Source organism: Aplidium turbinatum, chromosome 1, assembly GCF_918807975.1.
Source record: "Aplidium turbinatum chromosome 1, kaAplTurb1.1, whole genome shotgun sequence".
In the NCBI taxonomy this organism is placed as follows: Eukaryota; Metazoa; Chordata; class Ascidiacea; order Aplousobranchia; family Polyclinidae; genus Aplidium; species Aplidium turbinatum.
Window position 1 is genome coordinate 54,186,545 of NC_137472.1, and position 12,562 is coordinate 54,199,106.

Below are 12,562 nucleotides of genomic sequence, written 5' to 3' on the forward strand. Positions count from 1 at the left end.
TTTTACGAACGTTCTTTTAACATAGTCTGTAATTCTTTCAAAGTAGTAAGTAGTTAACACAGGGTCGAACCCGGAGGTGGGTGGCAATCGCCCCCTAAAAGTTGTAGGCCTGTTTCGACCCAAAGAAAATCTTTTTTCAATATTATTACAATGCTAAACCATTGTAATTGATGTTATTCCTCTCCAACAGTTTCTTTTGCAACTTTTGCAATCGTCGCTGAGTTAACATTAATCTTGATTAAACGAAATATATAGCCTACTGTAGTTTAGGGTTGTTAATAGGCTACGTTTAATGTAAATTTAGCTCAGTGTTGTAGCTCCGACTCAATTGCTGGACCGATGTCAATATCTTGCTGACCAAAAAATATTGGATGTGGTTAATAGTTTATTCTCTTTGTTTTAAATGCTGCCAGCCGTATATGATGTAAAGACGCAAGCGCGGTACGCTACTCGTTATATATTGATAGTTGGTACTTAATATTTGATTTTGTTCTCTACAACAATTAGGCTACCTATTAAAATTTAACTGGGTCGTTGCATTTTGACGATTACGGCAGACTTAGACTTAACGACTTCACTAACTATTTGTGTAAGATGAGCGATCTACCAGGCGTTAGCGCATGGCTAGAAAACTAACTGTAGAACAATGAGCATTATCTGACCATACCGGTGTAGCCTTCACACAAGCCATCAAGACTTTTTCAACCAACAAATGTTTCTCGATAGTAAAATGCTTAAAAATTGACAGCGATAGACACGTGTTTTGCTTATAAGGTTGGACTTTTCAGCAGTAGGCTACTGTTGACAGGAGAGTCCAGGGGGCACTTTTGGACACGGCTGGGATGAAATTAACTGCTCGTAACATTTCCAAAAGGCCCAGGACCTTGAAGAAACCACCACATGGCACATAGTTCTTGAATATAGCGCATTTTTCATAGAAGTGTCATAATTTGGGGTCGAGGGTTTCATTCGTACCAGGCCTAAATTATCCTTTCAACGGCCCTGTTTATCAGTGTCGCAAATATACTTGCTACATTAAACTGCCGAGAAACAATTAACTATTTGATATATTTTCTTGCCAAAAATTGCCCTGCTCATAAAAAATCCTTCTTCAGGCCTAGCAGGTAGTAGGCTGTAGCTTACCAACCTACACTTGTAGGCCTAAGTGTTTAAATGCATCAAAACGTCATTTGACGCTACTACAATTGAAATCCAAAAATACGTCAAGTGAAAAAAAGTTCATTGTACAACGTGGCGCTCTTAAATAATCTCTTAGATTTCTGCAATAGTAGAACACACTTTCCGCTGCAAATTTGTGTTTCCAAACAAGATTTCTACCCTAAGACGAATTAGTTTCGTATTTCGAAGACGAGCTAACCCCCTCATCATTTAGCCTATACTTTTAAATCTTTTAATCAGAGTGACCAGGACAGGACCTCAGTCAAATTTGTAGTTTTCCACTAGATTAAAGCTACAACTGTTGAGTAGCACTGCAATGTAGAATAATTGATGTTGACACTTGAAAAATAATTTTAGTTTCAATTCGTGCAAGCATATTCCGTGGACTACTTAGCCTATCCGTTTAAAAGTCTGCGTAACATAGACTTAACTCAAGCCAACGTAACACTGGTTAGAGTTGAACTAATGTTAAGAATTGGCCTGTTTTGCTTAGAACATCGTTTTTAAAGCACTTTCTGTGCTTACAAACAATTATCTGCTCCTGCAAACAACGACCTCACAAAGCTGTAATAAGGTAAGGTTACGTGGCCGACGCTTAAAACTGTTAAAATAAGTGTTTTTCTCCATTTTATCAGCTTTACTATACCAAACCATGCCTGATAGCTTATATAGCTTATATACAGCGTATATAAAGCGTAAAGACCGTGCACATAAAAAAAAAATGATTTGCAGACTATCTTGCTGAATATGGAAGTATGTGTGAGTTGCGTAGGGTATCATTTTTTACTTAATATGGAAGCGTAGGTGTTAGTTAGACAAAACACCAGCCTGTTGTGGAAACAGACCAATTCAACCTTGCTTTATGGCATCTTGCGCAAGTTACGTATCAACTCTACCAAATATGGCAGTGTGTACAAGCTAAACATTAGCTAAATATTTATCCAACTTAATTCACCAATGAAATCAGCGCTCTTTTCAATATTTGATTTTCAATGAGAATCAAACTTAATGGTGGGTTACTTATGCTACAATATATACGCGCTGCAGTAATCGGTAAAAAACAAATATTCAAAACACGCCTTGCCTTGGTAGATATCCCTCCACTAAATATTTTTATTTTTTTTTGCGGGCGCGTATTGAGCAAAGAGATGCTATCACGAGCGAATTTTATTGAAGTGAATTTTTCTGGTATGGTATTTCGTTTCGGTGGGATAATTAGCTTATCCTACCTGCATTCACAGCATGCAACAGTCCAAAAATTACTAAATCAGCTAAGTGTTCAATGTATGTTTTACTAGTTTTCATAAAAAGGCACGATTGGCACTATTTTAAAAATAAAAATAAACAGTAGGCTGATGCTTATTTATTAATTCATTATTGAAATCACTAGAATCTATTGAGAATTGTGGAGTGCTTATATCTTAAACAAAACAAGAATCTTATGTCGTTTACTTTTCGGCGTGGGCTTCGGAATCGCTTGTCTATAGCAACAGCAAATTTGTTTAGTTGCCTACTTGCATTACAGATCAAATATTACGAGAAAAGTCTACTGTTTGACAATGCCATACTACTGCAGACTATAGCTAGGCTATCTGCTGCCACGCGTTTAAGGTTGGTTGGTTTTGAATCTTTATCCTCGGACTGACAAAGCCTTGAATGGTTATTCCTGGTAGTTTCGCATACTTGTAGAGGCTCTTGACGCAGGGCCGGTTACCGAGATTGGTAGGGTGAAGTTTTCCGATTGTTGAAGTATTGTTGCCGGGGAATTATTCCATTCTCTAGGTGCCGTTGAATGGAGAGCAGGATTGAAGTGCGTTGCTCAAGCGCACAATCCGAAAGTCGAACCAGCGCCGCGTGATCTTGAGCCGGGCGCGCAACCACTGAGCTAGCCTATTCAGCAGGGAGTCGAACCGTTTCATTTTTCCGGTTCGGGTCCGGTTCTGGTTCAAAGATTGTTTCAAAATTTGGTTCAGTTCCGGTTCAGGTTCGAAGAAACTTAAAACCGGTTTTATAAGTTCCGGTTCGGGTCCGATAAAATTAGGCCTAGGCCTACTATTGCCCAACTAGGCCTACTAACTAGCCCAATTGGGCGTGAAAACCGCAAGGTTGGCAACACTGATCTCAACACTGCTTTGCTCAATTAACTCGCCTTTGTTGTTTGTTGCACAAGTTACAATCAAACTATATTGTCTATGATGTCACAGAACAGAAGTTGTTTACCTCAAAAAATTCCTCTCCAAAGCATCGATGTTAGTGGATCGTGTGTTACGGAATAGGCTATAATTCATCCGTACAATGTGGCCTCCAAAATAACAACATGCTACGTGCAACTTCACTTACCACAATGCGAACAATGACGTTATGCTGGAGTGAACCGCTTTTTTCAACCGGTTCGGGTTCGGTTAGGGTTTAAGCTAATTCAAATTTTCGGTTCAGTTCCGGTTAAGGTTCAGACAAAATCGCACCAAAACCGGTTTACAAAAATCCGGTTTGGGTTCGGTTCGACTCCCTGCTATTCAGTTTGCCTGAAATTGCAGTTCATAAATCATCAATAACCGCTATACTAAGAAGGGAGGGAGGGAGTAGTCGGCTTTTTATTGAAACCCAAATTTAGTCCTGGTTTTAGAATACAACAGATCATTTTAAGACCTCTGGAAAAAATTGAAATCTCCGTCCAAAAACTCCCCTTACAATGAAAATAACTTTTCGCATTTATTGTATGGACGTCACGTTTTGTTCATGGCATTGAAAGTTTAAAAATTCTTTACTACTGTTCTATAACACATTAAATATGTTGCAAGACTGTCGTAAACGCTTTTCTGGTCTTGGTTTCATTGTAAAACATGGGAAAGTAGTCACTTTGGTTTGTGCGCATAACTACGCGCATGCACAAAATGATGACTTTCACCAATGACCTATCTCCAAAAACTACTTTTCAAAAAATAAAGTCGCTTTTAGCTTGATAGTTATGATAACTGATGAAACGTCTTTGGCTTCTGTCAGCAAAAATTTACTTTGCATTTTCGATTCAAACCCTCATTCTGAGATTTTCTGTCAATCTGTTTCCACCTACTTGTCTGTTTTATCTGCTGATTTTAGTGTAATCACGTAGATTGACTTGCCTTTGGTATGCTTCTGCTGCAACAACCAATTGAAAACTTTAGGCTGACAACAGCTTGCTCAAGATGCTTCTCAACAGCAAGTTGTTGTAATGGATTGTTTGTCGACGTTGAGGTGGTTGTTAGAAAGCTCCATCAAAATGACACTAGAACTAGACAATGCACTGATTCACCAGACAACTTTCAGAAAGTCTTTCCTTAAATTCCCTTAGAATACACGGCTTTGTATTTGAGGCAAGAAAAGGCAGCACTAATGAACGAACTGTTTTTTTTTTAAACTTACCCTTTGTTTTTTGACCCACAAGCCAAATATGCATTGGCACTACTGTAGAGCTTTAGCACTAGGCCTACTGTTTTGGTTAACCTGTAAGCTACACCTCTGGAAAGCCCAGCCAACTTGACCCTATATCTAAAGCTCAACCAGCCATGGATATTGATTACCTTGACCCTGTATTCATAGATGCACTTTTGACTTGTTTTATAATAACAAGTAGGCGATTGCCATCACTATCTGTTTTAGCAATAGTAGCAACCATCGCTAATTTACGTACTGTTCCAGGCCTTCTCCTGAACATCACCTTGACTACCGGTACAACAGATTTTGTCATTCAACTTTTCACAGTGTCTGAAAAGTAATTTTTGATAGGCTACAACATATAATTAGGCCTACCATATTTTCATCGCCTAAAAAGAGGACACGTTTCGCAAGCAAGTAGAATTTTACGCTTGAAGAATCGTTTACATTATTTTAGATCAGGGGTTCTTAACCAGGGGTGCACGCACCACTAAGGGGTGCGAGATCTGTGCCTAGGCGGTGCGGGGATGCTGAATTATCAAGGTTAGTTATAATACGTATGAAGCAAAGTTGTTTTTATCAGGTTTCAACAAAAATTTCAAACTGTAAGCGACTGTTAGGCTAAATATCAGCCAATCCTAGGAGGGGGAGCTGCGATAACTGGTTGGCAATTTCAAGGTGGTGCGGACAAGGCAAAAGGTTAAGAACCGCTGTTTTAGATCGTTACAGTAGGCTATAGGTCTACGCAGCATAAGTTACCGAAAAAGAACAAGAAAACATATTGACTGAACGTTTAATTTATTTTTTTCTCATTTTTAGTGCTTCCTTAAGACAACTTACATGATTGTAAACGTATATTATTAAGAATCAGCAAAAAATGAAAAAAATACCTAATTTTTAGACAGTTTCAGTCAGACAGTCATGATCGCAAAAATCTGCAAAATGTGACAAATCAAGCACGATCTCCAGGTAGCCAAGCCTTAACTTTTTTCAACAAGTAATGGTCAGCTTTAACGAAATTGTAAAATTACTTGCAAGAAATATGATTAAAACAGTAGGCTGCACATTAGGGTGGGGTGAAAAAGTACTAATTTTGGATTTGAGCATTCTCTCGCAGATATTTCTTGTGGAGGTTTGAGAAAACATCACACAAAAAATTTCAGCGATTTTTGACAACAGGAACCTACCCACTTTTTGAGTTGAAATTTCATAATATTTCAAAATATCCCTAAAATTTCAAAGTTTTTTTCGCATTATTTGAAGTTGATATAATATTGTAATATTTCTTTTTATACCTAAAACTATTAGTTTACTAATGTGTTTTTCCCAATATGGGGCCAATAGATGCAAATTAAAGTAGGGAAATGAATCATAAAAGTGTAAAAATCTTGGATTTTTTCTAAAAATTTACCAAAGTCAAAGTTACACTATCTAGTTTTGTATAGGCCAATAATTCCCGCATTCAATAGTTTCCTCGTCGAATAGGGCCTCGTCGAAAAGTGCCGCGTCGAATAGTCGTTTACCCTTTTGTGATTGTCTGACAATTTGATAGAGACGGTCTTCTTCTTTCGTTTGAAACTAGATCAAATTTCAGGGCAGGTGGTGGAGAGCCAGGTGAGTGTAGCTTCGTCCAGCGTTGCTATTCCATGCGTTCCATTTGGTGCCTTGTAGATGGGACATTCGAGAACGACATGGTCAGCAGTTTGTTCCTCCGCGCCGCATTCGCAGGCCGGTGAGGGAGCCAAACCCCACTTGTGCATGTTGGAATGGAAGCGACCGACTCCGGTTCGGATTCTGTTGAGCTTGACCCAAGTCGGCCGAGGCAGGTCCATACCAGGGGGGCGCGCCACCGGGTGAGGTATAAAACGATGTAATTTCGTGTCGGTGGCACACCACGCTGCATTCCAAGTATCTTCCATGAAGTGTGCTGCGCTGATTGCATGATCGCTGAATGGATGTAGTAATTCAACAGCAGCTGGCACAAAGGGGTGTTTTGACTTTAGTTGCCGGGGAGATTCCTGAGGTGGGATGTTGAGTTTTGCATGGAGCAAGTGGTTAGGATCCCCCGCCCGGCGAGCCAGGTGTATTATGGCTCCCATTCGGCGGAGTTCAGCAGGTTGGATGACTGCAAGGATTGGTAAGTACTCTATTGGAGTTGGGCGCAGGCATTCAGTCACAGTTCGCAATGCGTCGTTGATTGGGCTGTCGATGAGGCGGGTGTGGGCACTGCGGCACCAGGCAGGGGCGCAGTATTCAGCAGTGGAGTGAACCAGAGCCAGGGTTGCAGTGCGCAAGGTGTCAGCACCTGCACCCCAAGTTGTGCCTGCCAGACGTCTCAGCAGGGCGACGCGAGATGTCAGCTTTTTGCGTAGTGACTGCAAACGGTATGTGAGTGACCTGTCAAGTGTAACCCCAAGGTATGTTGGTTCTGGGCAGGGCGGCAGAATTTTGCCGTTAACGGTCACTTTCAGGTCACGTTTTGCCTCCCTGTTGTTGACATGGAAGACTGCCGTCACAGTTTTACTTTCGCTGAGCTTCAGTTTTTATTGATGAAGGTATCCAGATATGGTCGTCATGTCTTGGCTCAACGTCGTTTGTAATGATTGCCAGTCTTTCGCAGAGTACAAGATGGCCAAGTCATCAGCATATGCATATTTGTCAGATGTTGTTGATGGTAGGTCGTGCGTATAGACGTTGAAAAGGATGGGAGCCAAGACTGATCCCTGTGGGACACCGTTTTTGAGTCGCCGCAGTCTACTTGGTTTTCCGGTGGCAAGGGTAAAACTCCTGTTGTGGATGAGTTCCATGATCATTTTGACCATGTGCCTGTCAGGGAGTAGGCGGAGTATCTTGTCGACTAGGCCACGGTGCCAAACAGTGTCATAGGCTGCTGTTAGGTGGATAAAACAGCGCCCGCTTTCTTTTTTGCCGAGAAGCTCTCCTCAATATCTTAAGTTAGTAGTGTGACTTGGTCTACAGTTGACCTCCGGTGTCGGAAACCAACTTGTTCTTTGGGAAACAGTGGGTCAATTATTGGTTCGACACGTGCGTAGATCAGTCTCTCAAGGATCTTGAAAGGGATGCAGAGCAAGGAAATGGGGCGATTTGCATCGTCTAGTGGTTTGTTTGGCTTAATGGCTTAGGGATTGCGACGACCAGAGATCTTCTCCATACTTTAGGAATCTTGAGGCGGCACAGGCAGGACGACAGGAAATTGCATAACCAGGACTTTAGAACATAACCAGCGTGCATGATAAGCTCTGGACCTATCCTACCTGGACCAGAGGCCTTACCAGGTTTTAGGTGCTTGAGGGCAGCATTGAATTCGCTCCGTGAGAAGGAGCTAGAAATGCTCTCCTGGTCTGGTGTGTTGATCTCCCAAAGCTTTGTCACTTTTTTGGTAACAAACCGATCGGAGATATGGTTACACGGCTTAGATATCCCCTTTTTTATTACCTGCGATGCGATCTTATTTGCAGGAATGGGACATTGTCGGGGTGATTGTCTTGATCGTCCCGTAAGGTTATTGAGTGTGCTCTACGCTGTACGGCTTGAGTGCGAGAGATTGGATGATCTCTGTCCAGCGTTCTTTTCTTTTTGCATCGAGTCTTTCCAGAAGAGCCTTGGCGGCTGAGGGTGTTGTTTGACCATCTGAAGAGCTAACAAAAGATTGGTAGAGGCGCTCGCACTCTGCATCCCTAACACGGAGTGTAGTTACTTCTACGACCGCAGCACACTCTGAAAATGTGATAATGGCAATGCTTGCGGATGACACCAGAAAAGTTCGACAAAATGCAGTCATGGCAATATTGAAAATTCGCAATGGGGCAAATATTGGTGATAGATCCGTTCGGAAGTTTGTTGTTCCAACGATAAATTATGAGGCCAACCATTATTCCGACATCACCGTATATTTATGTTATGAACCTATCTTCACAACCACAATTACATCATCTCTTATCGTGAAAGCAAAATAGAAGTGAAAAGCTATCCAAACCACTCCCAATCAGTAGAAAGAGTTGTGAAAATGGTGACTGATGCATCGTACAAAGTGTGTGGGTTTGATAGAAGACATGGATTCATCCGTGCTGGTATAGCTTCCAGGAATCTGATTCCTGCTGCAGATACAAAGGCGCACTACAGCCAAGCACATTTGTAGATACTGTTAACACTAAAATCAAGTGCTAGTATATTTGTGTTACAATTGAATTAGTGACTGTTGAATCCAATTGATTTTGCATGACTGTCATTTTATATTCCCAAAACTGATTTTAAAATGCAATAGTAGGCTATTCGATTTTTGAAAAAAATTGCATGTTTTTGCAAAAAAATTAAAGCAATCGAATCTCAAAACCTAAACAAAACTTGTATTAGAAGCTAGTCCAAGTCATTATTAGTGCAATGTAAAATAGTATATTGAACATAGCCAAAAAAAGTGTCTTTAAAGTTCTATTTTCATAAGCATATGTTTTGCATATTTTTCGAAAAAGGCAGAATTTTCAACCCAAAAAGTGGGTAGGTTCCCAAGGTCAAAATTTCCTCAAATTCGGTTTCTGGTCGTTTTATGTTGTTCCACAAGAAATATCAACGAGACAAAGCAAAATTTTTGGTTCACCCCACCCTACTGCACATAACCGTTAAGATGCTAAAAACGGCGTGAACTAAAAATCTGTCCCTTTCCTTGCAAAGCTGTAGTCCTGTCCATGCCACGATTTCTTTTGCTGGAGGCAGGGGCGCCGGAACGGTTTTTGACTGGGGGAGGGGGGCAGGATTATGAAAAAAAGGCACTTTTGTTGCTGAAAGGCCAAATTTTTTTAAACTTTTAAGATAAGATATAGCAATAATGCTCATCTATCAGCTTATCATCGAGTAATGAAACAAGTGTCCGGTATGCAAAGAACAATGGCACAGAAGGGCATCATGCTATGTTGTAATTTTGTGTCGTGCGTATTATTTTGAGGCAGAAATGAAAGATTATGATTAGGCTGAAAGCGAATAGCTGAAATTGTTATATCGTATTGCAAAATGCGCAGTAGCTTACATGACCTTAAAAGGGCACCATTGCTCTTCCTGCCCCCCTCCATCCACAGAAAAATTGAGGGCAGGGGGCATCCGCCCCCCCCCGCTTCCGGCGCCCCTAGCTGAAGGTTAGGTGTTACACACATTTCACTTATAGACACTCGTTTCGATTTGTTTCAAGTAACAAAGGAATCAAACTGAGTTGATAATCAACAATGTTTACAACCGTTCTATCAATATAAAACGTACAGTATGTAGGTAAAAGAATAATGTTTTGTGAAAGTGTGAGCATGGCTTTTAAAATGTCATTTAATATCTTACAGTGAACCAGGCAATGAACGTTCAATGACAGTTCCATAAAATGCGCCAATTTCTTGTAGAATTTATAAATTAGCATGTTACATTGGTATACAAAATGTTTAGATAACAAATAGCCTACAAGTCGTCGCTGAAACGTCATCAAGCAATATAATCCCGTTGAAAATATAAGCAAGAAAACCCAAACTGTCAATAAAGAGGACACATGAGCATTTTTTAGTGTCCTCGGAGGACAGTTCATTTTTTTTTGAAAAAAGAGGACAAATCCTCTTAAAAGAGGACGTATGGTAGCCCTACATATAATATCATTAAACGGCTGTAGTTTTAAAAAAAAATTCCTAATAGAAAATCCGACGTTGTTGTAGGAAAATTACTTAGGGCCTCAAAGTAGGCTGTTTTTATCGTGGGAGAAAGGGTTGCATAGGCTAGGCCGATTATAATTATGCTACCGTCACGGACTTTAATCTGGAGTAAATTTTTACATGTAGGCTAGCCTATTCCCACAAAAACAATGTAAGCCTGCAGAATTATTTATGCTCTACACAACAGACCAAAAAGGCTGTGAAAGTTTTGAAATGGATTTTAAGTGGATATGGTTATAGGCTATTTTTTTTTTTTTTGTTAATTTGGCCATCTCAATACAAAATTCGAAAATAAAACTTCGTAAATGAACTTTTCAATCTTCTTTTAAATTTACCGTTTTGGACGGAAATTTCAATTTTTTCTAAAGGTCTTAGATTTTTGTTTTGTAACTTAAAATCAGGGCTAAAGTTGAAATTAAAATTAACCACCCCCTCTTTCTACCTATAGCCTACACTCAATTCTAGTTTTGTCGGTAGCCTACAGTTAAAAAATTCAAAATAAAGCAAAAGGAAGTTGCTCACAGGACTGTGAAGTTGGAGCAGAAATACCTGAGCGTTTTTTGAAACGTGTCAGGAACCGACTTCCAGCACGTCAAAGTCATTCCTTCTTCACATTCCTGATTATGCATTCCTTCTTAAAAATATTTGTGATGAAACAATTTATTTTTTCGTATTTTGCAAAAAATTATCGCTATCTCTGTTTTCTCAATAAGATTCGTATGCTTCAGCACTTGGTTATTAATATTGTTGTTAGTATAAAGTAGACAAACTAGCATGAAACGATAACAAAAGCGGTAGCATACTGAAGGGGTAGCAGCAATAAGCTTACCAGTAGTAGAAGATCTTGTGTTAATAGAACACTCCTTGACGATATACAGTAATATTGACATTACAAACACTGAAATCCTTTGTCTTTTTATTTGCAAACGCTTTAAAGCAATCATTGAAATCATTGAACAGCAACTTATCAATCAAAACAGCCAGGCATAATGGCATCAAAACAAAATATATAGGCTACTTTTTGTGTCACCAAACATCTTGTGCTTTCCCGCTTTTAACTTGCTTAATGACAGATGCAAGTTTTCTGGTGCTAAAGGGGCTGACAAATGGCTATCTGCCCCAGGGGCGCTCCAGAGCCTGCTTCACTGCAAGGGCGTGTTTCTTAGTTGCCACTTTACATTTGCTATTGGCTTGAAGCTGTTGTGCTATGGTTTTAGCAGTTACAGGGCATTATTTAGAATTGGAGTTGCGGCCTGCAAGACGATTGAAAGTTTTCCATGCAGCTCTGCTTGAGTTGGTGATTCTATTAATTAAACACATTTAAGTAAAGAATGATTTTGTGTTAAGTTGTTTGATACTCCTTCAATTAGTGTAGAGACCATGACGCAACCGATTAGTATGAAGAAATATAATGGCATACATACATCGCTAAAAAAACTTTGTTTGACCGATCAAAAACTTTTTTTTCAACGTAGACTATTTTGTGCTTTTTACATGCAATCTTAAGTGTACCAAAGTGAACCATTGCAAAAAATTGCCAGAATAATTGTATGGTAGACGTGGTCGTATTTCTATTGTCACAGGTCTTCCCATTTTCCAATCTGGATCAACTGCTCAAGTTGAAGATGAAACGCCTCACTTTTAATCAGACCGAAACCCACTGAATGTTAAGCGCGGGTCCACACTAAAGCCTATTCATTCATTGTTTGTCACGTCAGTCTAAGAGCCAGATAAGAGCATTGTCTGTAATGTTTTTAGGTCATTATTGTCACAGGAAAGGCTAAGGGGGAAGTTGGTGAGGATGTGCTTCATCGTCTGATTGTCTAAGCCACAATCACACATTGGATCGAGAGTCATCTTCCATCGAAAAAGATTGCTTTTAATTCTTCCGACTTTGCAGCGGGCTCTACTAAGCAACACCACTTTTTTTCTCTCAAGGATGAGAGCTTTGTTGAAAGCTTTCGGAAGGATTTGGGATAACATGATGTTGTGTTCCCTATAGCCTATAGGCAACTCATCTGTCTGATCCGTGATCATATTCACCATTGTTGTTGATTTTATTCTGGTACGATGGACAATATCAATATACATCCTTGGTCTGACAAAGCTTTTTTTATAACTTAATCTTGACAGTTCTGCATGCGTTGCACCGCATTCTTAAATCTTGTTTTAAATATGTTTCTTTCTCAAAGTCTTGAACATGACTAACTGTTAGGCAGGATTGCTGTGAGAGTAATTTGCCCTGGTAGGCTACGAAGGAGACTCCTGGA